Source organism: Megalops cyprinoides, chromosome 2, assembly GCF_013368585.1.
Source record: "Megalops cyprinoides isolate fMegCyp1 chromosome 2, fMegCyp1.pri, whole genome shotgun sequence".
NCBI lineage: Eukaryota > Metazoa > Chordata > Actinopteri > Elopiformes > Megalopidae > Megalops > Megalops cyprinoides.
In genome coordinates, this window is record NC_050584.1 from 69792007 (window position 1) to 69805903 (window position 13897).

Sequence of the window (13897 nt, forward strand, 5' to 3'; positions counted from 1 at the left end):
TGATTTGAGATGGAATGAGCCAATGATCCAGTATGCTGACAGAGTTTGTAGCCAGCGATGGTTCCTCCAGCACACAGCCTGACCACTACAGGGGCAGGAATGGGAGGAAGGGGAAGTGTTACTGGCCCATTATCAGTGTCTCTGGAACCGAGACTGATACTATGGGAAATGCAGAATATGTAACTGGCAGGCTGATGACCCAGAAGGACCCCTACACTGTACAGTGTGTTAGCTGTGTGTGTGACCACTGTGCTGTGTTGCAGAGCTCTGATGTGAAGGTGGAGGCGTCAGAAGCTGATTTTGTGGAGCTGGTCCAAACCCTGCTGAAAGACCCAGCTGAGAGAGAGCACTTCCTCCAGGTCTGACACTCAAGTCCATGTAAAGTGGGGCAGGTTTCACTGCAGAGTTCTGGTAGTAAACATTACCTCATTATTAAAGGGCCATTCATTCCCTCCCTATCTCTCTCTCTGTCTCTCTCTCTCCTTGCAGCTGGGTCCCAGTTATGACTCAGCTCTGCAGATGCTGGGTTCGGAGTTCCTCTTCAGACTGGAGCAGCTGCTGCCAGTACCAGACCTCAAACAGGTAAGGAGACGAAACCCCCCTGCATCACACCTGGACCTGCTGGGGATGCCAGCTCACCTCTCCATGTGTCCACTGACCCTGACTAAGCTTGTAACATACTGTACTGTCTGCCCTCTACTGGTAGAATTGTCAGTTACTGAGTCATTGAGGGAGAATGCCATTTCAAGGCTTGCTTCAAGTTGCAGCCAAAGTTTCCAATTTCTCCATTATGTATTTGTCTTACTTCTGAAAGAGGTTATTTTGTAATCTCATGAAAGTATTTAATAAAGTAATGATAACTGTTACAATGAGATTTGTGTGCATTTTCTGAAGAAAATGCGATGTGTGGCTGCCTGTGTGCATTACTGAGCATACGCGCTATTCGAGTCTCCCTCCCCACTCCCTCTGTGTGAAAGGAATGTGAAGACATTGTGAGATTCTGCACAAGTGTACCTGTGTTTTGATGTGTAATTTATTTGCGTAGAGCTAGAATTCACAGAGATACGGCAGTTTAAAAAGTTTGTAACAAAAGAGTGCGGGTCTTCAGCAAATGGTTTAGGCGCAGTTAGAGGTAGAATAAGAATAAATAATAATAATGTTCATAAGAGTAGTAGTGTGCTTGCCCTTCTGGCAACCACACTAATTAAACAAATTTTTATTCTTCTATGAAGCTGCTTCATGCCACAGAAATTAGGAAAATATGTAATGCAATCTTCAATCCACTTCGGTCTCACATATGGTTCTTATGTTCTACTGCTGCTGGTTTTGTGGTAAAGCCATCAGTTTTAATGGCCAGCAGCATGACCTGAAGAATTCATTTAGCTTCTACTCTCCATTTAGGAATGACACCTATTCATCAACAAATCAGTCCATCAAATGCCATATGTTATAGTATACGTGAATTAATTGCCCTAAAGTGCCGTACATGTAGCATAGTGGATTTTCCAGAGTGAATCAAAAAACGAAAGCCCCGGGCCGGGGGCTCCTGGGTGGCTCAGGTGTGAAAGCATGTTGAAGTGCAAGGTGAGCGTCACGGCCAGCGTACGATTGCAGCCCATCAGCTGACGGTGGCAGGAACCTCTCGCAGTGGAACAAAACTGACTGTTTCCTCAAAGAATATAGGGGAGGACAGCTCAGCCAGGGGTCTGCACCATTGCACATCAGCGCACCCTGCTGGTGGGTCAGATACCTGCGGCTCCCCCTGCATAAAGCTGAGCATGGTGTCCAGCAAGGATTGCAGCAATACAGGCAGCGTCTACAGACACTACCAATAATGCAAAAATATATACAGAATTAAACACAAAAAGAAAGAAAAGAAAAATAGCAGAAAAAAGTGTAAAAAAAAGAATATGAACATTCTGAGAAACAGTCACATTTCTCTGTCATATGCTCAGTTTTTTGCCCTAAACTGTGCGAATGGAATGACTGTATAGATTCGGTGCACTTTGTAAATTGTTTGTTTTAAGAGGAGCTTAGAAGCTGAAAGCAGTTTTCCTTCATTCAGTGGCGGTATGAGGAATATTTCGAGCTAGGCACTCCTGTGATGCAGTTTAGTGATCAGTTGTTCTATACTTAAAGGATGTGGGGTAATATGGTAATTTTTGTAGAAGAGCTTTGCAAATAAAAAGGGAAACGCTGCTCTGTCCTTGCAATGGCCAGCCGACCTGCTGCCAGAGATCAGTGATGTGTGTGGAGTCAGTGCTGAGGATGCTGGGATAGGATGCAGTGAGAGGGGTTACAGCACAGGCAGCTGTGTGCATGTAGATTATATCAGCAGAGACCAGCACAGGCAAGGATGCTGACCTGGTGAATTATTTCATTTACCTGCTCTGCCTTAAGAGTCACTGATCCTGTATTGATTAATCCAGTGTTTAGATCCATTTAGCTGCATGTATTACATGTGGATTCAGGATCTAATTTTGATTAAATTATCAGCTTCAAAGTAAGAAATGCCCCTGAATGGCACCTTCGAGAAGCTGTTTTTGGAAGATTGGGAAATGGACACTGTCTCATTGGAGCGAGACCTCAGCAGCAGCTCAGGGAAGCAGCAGACATCTGTGTAGGACAGTAAGCCTGCTTCCTGGGCCCTGCTTAGACTCATACTATATGCTGTATTGATACAGATAAGAGCTGTACCCTCCCACATGGGGTGGATGCCATCTCTTTGCAGAAGATTTGGCCTCCCCCAGAGGCGGCGGCTTCTTATCGTGTCCAGTAGCAGAGTAGTCTATATGAAGTCCATCCATAAGTGCTCGCAGTTCTTCCCAACATTGTTATATTCTGCTAGGTCAGTTGTGTGGCAGAGGTCAGCAGAGGGCATGTCAGGAGGTGGTCCATGGTTTGTTGGTCTGTCCCACATTCACAGCTGATGTTTCCATTTAAATGGCTCCATTTTGCTCTGCTGACCTTCAAGATTCAAGATTCAAGAATTTTATGCATTTATATTTAAGTCCTCACATATTTACAAAAAAAAGCAACATAAAATATCAAAATACAATTAACAATAAAACACAACTAACAAGGGTGCAAAGGCGTCAGCAGCAAAGGTGCAGTAAAGGTGCAGTAAAGGTGTGGTGACAAATATGAAGTGAGGGTGTATTGGAGTGTTCAATGGCATGTGTGGTTGATGTAGAAATACTGCACATAATCAGTGGTTTGAAATGAGGTCAATATTGCACATACTCCAATGATAGCAGCACATCAGTCTTGTCAGACTGATGAGATATCTGAGTTCAATAGTGTCACAGCTTTTGGGGAAGAAACTTTTTTTTCAGTCTATTTGTGTGTGTGCGGATTGTTCTGAAGCGCCTGCCTGATGTGAGGAGCTTAAGCAGATGGTGTCCAGGGTGTGTAATGTCCTTCATGATGTTCTTAGCCCTCCTCACATTTACATTTATTCATTTAGCAGACGCTTTTATCCAAAGCGACTTACAAAAGTGCATACAGCAAGTATAGTGACAGTACGGGGACAGGATGTGTACAGTTCCACAATGAGACAGTTCTCAGCTGAGAGCAGCGTCTGTTTGAGGACACAGTACTATCAGATTTGTACAACTACAGCGTGTAGGGCAACTAATACGATACACTTTCAAACGACGGACTTCGACAACTTCAAACGGCGCAATGAGCGTCAGGGTAAAGGCGGCAACAAGAGAATTTAAAAGCACAATTTAAAAAGCATAGCAATTTACGACAGCACTGATGGGCGGGGGGCAGCAATTGTGTGCTGGGTCAGTCCAGGTAGTCTGAAGAGGTGCGTCTTCAGGCCCCGTCTGAAGGACTGGGGTGAAGAAGCTGTCTGTAGCGAGACCGGGAGTTCATTCCACCACTAGGGAGCGATGTAGGTTAAACGCCGATGTTTGGCAGAACGAGCACCTCCTGCCTTGACCATGCAGGGAGCAAGGCATCCAGTTGCTGCTGACCGCAGGGGTTGGGCTGGTGTGTAGGGCTGGATGAGTTCTTGGAGGTAGGCAGGGGCTGTCCTGTTGATTGCAGAGAAGGCGAGGGTCAAGGTCTTGAATCTGATCCTGGCAGCGACAGGAAGCCAGTGGAGGGATTTCAGCAGGGGAGTAACATGGGAGAATTTGGGGAGGTTGAAGATCAGTCGGGCAGCTGCATTCTGGATGAGCTGGAGAGGCTGGGTGGTGCATGCTGGGAGGCCTGCAAGGAGAGCGTTGCAGTAGTCCAGTCGAGGGAGAACTGTGGCCTGGATAAGGAGCTGCGTCGCGTATGTTGTCAGGAATGGACGAATCCTCCTGATGTTGTGGAGGAGGAATCGGCAGGCCCGTGACGTGCGAGCAATGTACTCCTTGAAGTCCAGGTTACTGTCGAGGATGATGCCCAAGCTCTTTGACTGAGAGGATGGCATTGTGGTGCCATTGACGGTGATGGAGAGGTCATGCAGGGGGGGGGAAGGGCCAGCTGGGATGAAGAGCAGTTCCGTTTTACTGAGGTTCAGCTTCAGGTGGTGGGATGTCATCCATTTGGAGATGTCAGCCAGGCATGCAGAGATTCTTTCGTTGACCTGGGGGGGTAGAGGGAGGGAAAGAGAAAAAGAGTTGGATGTCGGCAGCATAGCAGTGATAGGAGAAGCCATGCGATTTGATAACTGAGCCAAGAGAGTTAATATAAATTGAGAAGAGTAGGGGTCCCAGTACTGAACCCTGTGGAACTCCTGTAGTGAGGGGGGTGGGTGCAGAGGTGGAGCCTTTCCAGTAGATCTGGGAGGATCTACCAGTCAGGTAGGACGTGAACCAGGAGAGGGCAGTTCCAGAGATGCCCATCTCAGACAGCTTTGATAATAGTGTCTGGTGGTTGACTGTGTCGAAAGCAGCAGAGAGGTCGAGGAGGATGAGGACAGATGACAAGCCGGAGGCTCTAGCAGTGTGGCGAGCCTCTGTCACGGCCAGGAGTGCAGTTTCTGTTGTGTCCAGCTCTGAAACCTGACTGATGGGGGTCCAAGAGGTTGTTCCTGAGAAGAAAAGGGGAGAGTTGGTTAAGTACTGCACGTTCCAAGGTTTTAGATAGAAATGAGAGAAGAGATACCGGTCGGTAGTTTGTAACGTCGGATGGGTCGGTGGATGGTTTCTTGAGTGGTGTGACCAGAGCTTTCTTGAAGTCTGTGGGGACAGTGCCAGAGGTTAGTGAGGAGTTGATAAATGAGGAAAGAAATGGGGCAATCTCACCAGATATGGATTGGAGCAGGGTAGAGAGGATGGGGTCCAGAGGGCAGGTTGTGGCATGGTGGTCTGTGATGAGTTGGAGCGGCATGAAGGAAGACAGCTGGTTGATGCAGTTGCCCGTGGTGGTCAAGAGTGTTGTTGAGGGAGAGAAGGAGTCCCGGATGCTGGTCACCTTTTCCTCGAAGTAAACCCTGAAATCATTGGCAGAGAGGAGGGAGGGGGAGGGAGGAGGAGGGGGGGTGAGGAGGGTGGAGAAGGTGGAGAAAAGTTTTCGTGGGTTAGTTATATTGGCATTGATTTTGGATTGGAAGAAAGAGGACTTAGCTGATGATGTTGCGGTTGTAAATGCTGTTAGCAGAGAGTGATAGGCAGCCAGGTCCACGGAGGATCTGGATTTCCTCCACTTCCTCTCAGCAGCTCGCAGCGCAGTCCTGTCGGAGCGGAGGGAGTCAGTCAGCCATGGGCATGAGGGTGATGGTCGCGATGGCCTGGAGACAGTAGGGCAGAGAGCATCTAAAGATTGAGACAGACATGTGTTGAGGACTGATGTAGCAGATTCAGCAGGCATGATGGAGAAGGAGGGAAGGGGAGGGAGGGAAGAGAACAGTAGAGGAGAATGCAGAGTGTGAGAGGGTGTGGAAGTTTCTTCTGAAAGTGAAGGTGGGGGGATCAGTAGGGGGGTTGAGGGTGGAGGGGATAGTGAGGGAGAATGATATGAAGTAGTGGTCTGATACGTGGAGGGGAGTCACCGTGAGGTGGGTTGTGGCGCAGCTCCTGGTGAACACGAAGTCGAGCTGGTTGCCGGCCTTGTGGGTCGCAGGTGATGGTGAGAGGTTGAGGGCGAAGGACTGGAGGAGGGAGATTATGCTGGCCATTGCAGAGGTTGCAGATGGAATATTGAAGTCTCCCAGTAGAGTCAGTGGGGTGTCATCAGGGAGGGAGCTCAGAAGAGTGTCGAGCTCATCAATGAAGAAGCCGAGGGGACCTGGGGGGCGATAAACAACAATCATGAGGTTTAGAGGATGAGACACAGATATGGCATGGAATTCAAATGAGTAAATAGAGAGAGTATGGAGGGGCAGAGGAGAGTATCTCCAGGATGGGGAGATAAGCAACCCTGTGCCACCTCCTCTGCCTGAGACCCGTGGAGTGTGAGTGAAGGAGTATGAGGACGATAGGGCAGCGGGGGTGGCGGTGTTGTCCGGGGAAATCCAGGTCTCGGTGAGTGCCAGGAATTGGAGCGACATGGTCTCAGCGTAAGCTGTGATGAATTCAGCCTTCTGAACCGATGACCGGCAGTTCCATAGTCCACCCACCACTGAGAGCACCTCGGAGGAGGACAGAGGGGGATAAACCAGGTTAGTCAGGTTGCGTTTGCGGAAGTTGTATCTCCTGGAACGAGAGGAAGAGTGGATGAGGATAGGAAGGCGGCACATGATGACTAGAGGAGAGGAGAGAAAACGCTGGAAGAACTGCTGGCAAAGTTGGTGAGGAAATGGCGACGAGGCAGCCTCTGTGTTAGCTAAATACCTGTGATGCTAATTAGCTTGATCAAACGAACAAAGTACAAACAGCTGGTTACAGCTGAGCACAGGTGATACTAGTCGATGATTAACACCACAATAGAACGAAACTGGTCGCTGCAAACACGAAGTCAATTACAACTACAGCTGACAATTATCAACAATTATGAAAGCGATACACTTAACCGTGTCCTGCGCGAAGATGCCGCAACGCCAACTAGATGCACACTGATGATGTAGACTATGAGCACACTATAAGTACCGGCAGCCTCTGTGTTAGCTAAATACCTGTGATGCTAATTAGCTTGATCAAACGAACAAACTACAAACAGCTGGTTACAGCTGAGCACAGGTGATACTAGTCGATGATTAACACCACAATAGAACGAAACTGGTCGCTGCAAACACGAAGTCAATTACAACTACAGCTGACAATTATCAACAATTATGAAAGCGAGTGCTGAGATGTTCTAGTGATGGCAGCTCTATGCCAACAGTGTCCTGTGCTGTTTTCACAACATGCCGGAGGGCTTTTTTTATCAGCTTTGGTGCAGCTGCTGTAGCAGGCTGTCATGCAGTTTGTTAGGATGCTCTCTGTGGTGCCTTGTCTCTTTCAGCCCATCGCCTCCTGTCCCGCCACCTATATGTAAAGAATTGGATGGCCCGAAACTTTCTCCTCCTTAACCCGGACAAAACCGAAATATTGGTCATAGGCCAAAATTCAATCAGGAGCAAACTCACTCATTTTCAATTCAATTCAATTCAATTCATTTTTATTTGTATAGCGCTTTTTACAACACAAGTTGTCACAAAGCAGCTTTACATTGTTCCCAGGCCTGAGACCCCCTGAGAGCAAGCCAACAAGGCAACAGTGGCAAGGAAAAACTCCCTATCAGGAAGAAACCTTGAGCAGAACCGGGCTCATGGGGGGGCCCATCTGCTTCTGGCCGGCACTGGGCAGATAGAGTTAGACACAAAATTATGCAATGTACATTTGTTATTAACAAACAATAGCAGTTAACAGTAGAGTGATTATAAGAATGTCTCCTAGGATGTCCGGGTCTTGGAATGCAGTTGGCTTTGATGGGCAGGGCAGCGAGGTAGCAGGACTGGAAAACGAGATGAGACGCTCGGGCTACAGCTCCGGACAGGAGCCCGGAGCAGGGAATAGGAAGCAAACAGAAAACAGTGGTTAGTGGATGATAAGAATGGCAGGGATGTAGAACAGAGAGGCAGGAGAGGAGGGGCAGAGAAAAAGGTGTGCAACAGGGAAAGACCCCGGCAGGCTAACATTATGGCAGCATACCTAGGGGACGGGAGGCAAGGGACCGGCATAGTCATGAGGGCGACCCTAAAACAGTCAACACCAGGTCACGGCACAGGGTCCATGAAAGCAATGACCACTTAGTCCACCAGAGACTCTATGATCAACGCCAGCACCAGGCCATGTCCCTCAGCTGAAGGATTTACTATATAGGTATGTTTTGAGCCTAGACTTAAAGGTGGAGAGAGAGTCTGTTCCCCGAATCTCAGAGGGTAAACTGTTCCACAGGAGAGGGGCTTGATAGGAAAAGGCTCTACCGCTTACAGTAGTTTTGCCCACTCTTGGAATGGTGAGAAGCCCGGCATTTTGGGAGCGAAGGGCTCTCTGCGGAAGATATGGATGAAGAAGGTCCTTAAGATGGGGGGGGCAAGCCCATTTAAAGCCTTAAATGTGAGTAAGAGTATTTTAAAAATGATCCGGTATTTAATAGGTAGCCAATGGAGAGAGGCCAGAACTGGGGTGATGTGCTCAAAGCGTTTAGTTTTAGTTAAGATTCGAGCAGCTGCATTTTGCACCAGCTGAAGGGGTTTTAATGAGACGTTTGCACATCCTGACAAGAGGGCATTACAGTAGTCTAATCTGGATGTTACAAAGGCATGGATTCGTTTTTCAGCGTCGTTAATTGATACGATTTTCCTGATTTTAGCAATATTTCTCAGATGGAAGAAGGCAGTCCTAGAGGTGTTAGTTATGTGAGTTTCAAAGGAGAGCTCGGGATCAATAACAACACCAAGGTCTTTGATGGCTGCACTCGGGGCAAGGGAGACACCATCAAGGTCCAATGTAAAATGAGTGAGTTTGCTCCTGATTGAATTTTGGCCTATGACCAATATTTCGGTTTTGTCCGGGTTGAGGAGGAGAAAGTTTCGGGCCATCCAATTCTTTACATCGGTTAGGCAGGCCTCCATGTTTGAAATATTCAGAGGGACATCGGGTTTGACTGATATGTATAACTGAGTGTCATCCGCGTAACAGTGGAAATTAATGTCATGTTTACGGATGATATCGCCAAGAGGCAACATGTATAACGAGAAGAGCAGAGGTCCAAGCACAGATCCTTGAGGTATACCATATTTTACTCTGGAACGAGCGGAGGATTCGTTGTTGATGGAGACAAACTGATATCGTTCTGATAGATAAGATCTAAACCAAGATAGGGCATGTCCACTTATGCCAACCAGGTTTTCGAGGCGGTCAAGGAGGATACAATGATCGATGGTATCAAAGGCTGCACTTAGGTCTAGTAGCACAAGAAGAGAGATACAGCCATTGTCACAGGAGAGTAGAAGGTCGTTGAGCACTTTCAGGAGAGCGGTTTCCGTACTGTGGTGAGGTCTAAATCCGGACTGAAAAACTTCCAAAATGTTGTTAGAGTGTAAAAAGGCACAGAGTTGCTTTGATACCGCTTTTTCCAGAATTTTTGAGAGGAATGGAAGGTTCGAGATGGGCCTATAGTTTGACAGGTCATTGGGATCAAGATTAGGCTTTTTCAGAATAGGCTTGATAACTGCTACTTTGAAGGGCTGAGGTACGTGTCCAGACATAAGAGAGGCATTGATAAGATTTAATAGTGGTGTGCCAATTGCAGGCAATAGCTGTTTTAGGAAGCCAGTTGGTATGGGGTCAAGTTGGCTGGTAGAGTTATTAGATGAATTGAGAAGAGAAGAAAAGTCGCCAAATTCAATGGGTATAAAAGAGTCAAAGCGCGAGGCGGGCCTAATAGACATGTCTACATAATCTGGAACGGGACTGGCCAGGCAGGAACCAGAAGTTGATGAGAATTTTTGTATTGTGTCTCTTATCTTTAAGATTTTACTGTCAAAGAAGTTCATGAAGTCACTGCTACTATAAATTGCTGGTATGGTAGGGTTAACTGATGCAGGGCTCTTGGTTAATCTGGCGATAGTGCTAAACAGGTACCTAGGATTGTCCTTGTTTCTCTCAATAAGAGTAGAGAAATATTTGGATCTGGTAGCTGTGAGGGCATGCTTGTAATTTAGGAGACTTTCCTTCCACGCCAGGAGAAAAACCTGTAGTTTGGTGGAGCGCCATTTTCTTTCAAGTTTTCGTGTGGCTTGTTTGAGAGCACGAGTATGGTCGTTATACCAAGGTGCTAGCTTCTTGTCTGTGATTTTCTTCCTTTTGAGGGGAGCAACGGCATCTAGAGTTTTACGCAAAGTAGAGTCGATTCTGTCCGCGAGTAGATTAATTTCAGTTGAGCTGGGGTTTGAACATAAACTAGAGGAGATTTCGTTGTGCAGGTAGTATGATGTAGGGAGCTCGTCGATAAAGGCATTTGCTGTAAGAGAGCAAAACGTGCGCCTGGAAGAAAATCTAGGCTCCGAGTATGTGAAGCACGTTAGTGGTAAATTGAAAGAGATGAGATAGTGGTCGGATAACACAGGATTGTGTGGCATGATTTCCACCTGGTTAATGTCTGCTCCATATGTGAGGACCAAATCAAGAGTATGGTTGCGGTAATGTGTGGGTTTGTCCACAGCTTGATAGAGTCCAATGGATTCGATGATGGACAAAAATGCTGTTCTGAACGGGTCATGTTCATTATCCATGTGGACATTAAAGTCGCCTACTATTACAGCTTTTTCTATATTGACAACCAGGTCAGATAGAAAATTGGCAAATTCCGATAAGAAAACACTGTAAGGGCCAGGTGGCCTGTAAACTATAACAAGGGTAAATAGCTGAAATGCAGTCTTGTCAGGATGTGCAAAGCTAAGTACTAATAGTTCAAATGAATGGAAGTTATAGCCAGGTTTAAGGGTGGCACAGAGTTTGGAGCTGTGTACAGCAGCAACGCCGCCACCTCTACCAGTAGGTCGAGGGACCTGGTGATTACAATAACTGGGAGGAGTTGATTCGTTGAGAGCAACAAAGTCATTAGGTTTAAGCCATGTTTCAGTCAGGCATAAGATATCAAATTGGTGATCAGTAATCAATTCGTTTATTAATAAAGCTTTAGGTTGTAGCGATCTGATATTTATTAACCCAATCTTAAGGACCATTTGTCTACAGGTAGTACTTTCAGGTTTGGCAGACTTAATTTTTATCAAATTATCAGCACAAATGCCCCTACTGGATGTTTTTAAGAAGTTTGGGACGGAGGGTCGTGGAACAGACACTGTCTCTATGGGATTTTTAAGTGGTGGTTCCAGGGAAAAAGCAGACAACTGTGTAGGACAGAAAGTCTGCTGCCTGGCCTTGGCCCTGATAAGTCAAGGTTTAGTGGAATTCAGACTATGATCTATGTTACTAGAGATGATAGCTGCACCCTCCCTCGAGGGGTGGATGCCATCTCGTTTTAAAAGACCAGGCCTCCCCCAAAACTTGTGCCAATTATCTATAAAACCCACGTTGTTAGAGGGGCACCATTCAGACAACCAACGATTAAGTGACGTTAATCTGCTATAGATCTCGTCACCGCGCCGCATGGGGATGGGGCCAGAGAAAATTACTGAATCCGACATTTGTTTGGCAATCCTGCACACCGACTTAATAGTTAACTTTGTTACTTCCGATTGCCTCATGCGAACATCGTTAGCGCCGACGTGAATAACAATTTTAGAGTATTTAGTTTTACTTTTACCTTTAGCTTTAGCCAGCACTTTCAAATTGGCTTCAATGTCGGAAGCTCTGGCTCCAGGAATGCAATTGACTATGGTCGTTGGTGTCTCTACGTTCACGTTTCTAAGAATAGAATCGCCAATAATCAGGGCTCTTTTAACAGGTTTCTCAGCAGGTGTGTTACTGAGGGGGGAGAACCTGTTGGAAACGTGAACCGAGGGTTGGTGGTGCACCGGGGGCTTGCGCTTGCGTCTATTTTCCCGAACCGTAACCCACTCGCCTTGCTGTGAAGGCTCTGCCGGGGTTGAGCTAGGGGAAAGGCTAATTGACGCATCCGGTACTGAAAAGGATTCGATAAACTTTTCACTAGCTTTAATCTCGTATAAGGTGCGGATGCGTGCTTCTAATTCTGCTACCTTCTCCGTCAACCTAGCGTTAAGCTCGCATTTAACACAGGTGAAGTTGGTCGTAATGGCGGAGAAGGAATAACTAAACATGTTACACACAGAGCAGGGGAGACAGCGAGAGGGAGGAGAGCTAAGGATTGGAGAAACAGAGCTGCGAGAAGCCATCGTACGTAACTAGTGGCTACTTACGTAGTTTTTGCGAGGGTGTCGAAAAGTAGTGTCGGCGAGTACTCCGGGTTTGGGTCCTGGCTGGGTCCAAACCGATCGGCGTCTTGCGTCTGGCGTTCGGGGAACGAGCAACAGGAAGTGCGGGGAACGAGCACTGGACCTTGATGGTGTCTCCCTTGCCCCGAGTGCAGCCATCAAAGACCTTGGTGTTGTTATTGATCCCGAGCTCTCCTTTGAAACTCACATAAATAACACCTCTAGGACTGCCTTCTTCCATCTGAGAAATATTGCTAAAATCAGGAAAATCGTATCAATTAACGACGCTGAAAAACGAATCCATGCCTTTGTAACATCCAGATTAGACTACTGTAATGCCCTCTTGTCAGGATGTGCAAACGTCTCATTAAAACCCCTTCAGCTGGTGCAAAATGCAGCTGCTCGAATCTTAACTAAAACTAAACGCTTTGAGCACATCACCCCAGTTCTGGCCTCTCTCCATTGGCTACCTATTAAATACCAGATCACTTTTAAAATACTCTTACTCACATTTAAATGGGCTTGCCCCCCCCTATCTTAAGGACCTTCTTCATCCATATCTTCCGCAGAGAGCCCTTCGCTCCCAAAATGCCGGGCTTCTCACCATGCCAAGAGTGGGCAAAACTACTGTAGGCGGTAGAGCCTTTTCCTATCAAGCCCCTCTCCTGTGGAACAGTTTACCCTCTGAGATTCGGGGAACAGACTCTCTCTCCACCTTTAAGTCTAGGCTCAAAACATATCTATATAGTAAATCCTTCAGCTGAGGGACATGGCCTGGTGCTGGCATGGATCATAGAGTCTCTGGTGGACTAAGTGGTCATTGCTTTCATGGACCCTGTGCCGTGATCTGGTGTTGACTGTTTTAGGGTCGCCCTCATGACTATGCCGGTCCCTTGCCTCCCGTCCCCTAGGTATGCTGCCATAATGTTAGCCTGCCGGGGTCTTTCCTTGTTGCACACCTTTTTCTCTGCCCCTCCTCTCCTGCCTCTCTGTTCTACATCCCTGCCATTCTTATCATCCACTAACCACTGTTTTCTGTTTGCTTCCTATCCCTGCTCCGGGCTCCTGTCCGGAGCTGTAGCCCAAGCGCCTCATCCCGTTTTCCAGTCCTGCTACCTCGCTGCCCTGCCCATCAAAGCCAACTGCATTCCAAGACCCAGACATCCTAGGAGACATTCTTATAATCACTCTACTGTTAACTACTATCGTTTGTCAATCGCAAATGTCTTGAAGTACATTGCATAATTTTGTCTCTAACTCTATCTGCCCAGTGCCGGCCAGAAGCAGATGGGCCCCCCCCCATGAGCCCGGTTCTGCTCAAGGTTTCTTCCTGATAGGGAGTTTTTCCTTGCCACTGTTGCCTTAGGCTTGCTCTCAGGGGGCCTCAGGCCTGGGAACAATGTAAAACTGCTTTGTGACAACTTGTGTTGTAAATGAATTGAATTGAATTGAATTGAATTATCTGCCCTACTGCCATGCCCACCACCTGTAGCCCATCCTGCACACCTGTTCCCTGTTCTCTCATCACCAGCCTGTGTGTATATACTGTACCTCTCCATCTGCTCTGTTTCTCTGCCAGTTCGTCACAGTGTTCCAGTCCGTTTTGTTCCCGCT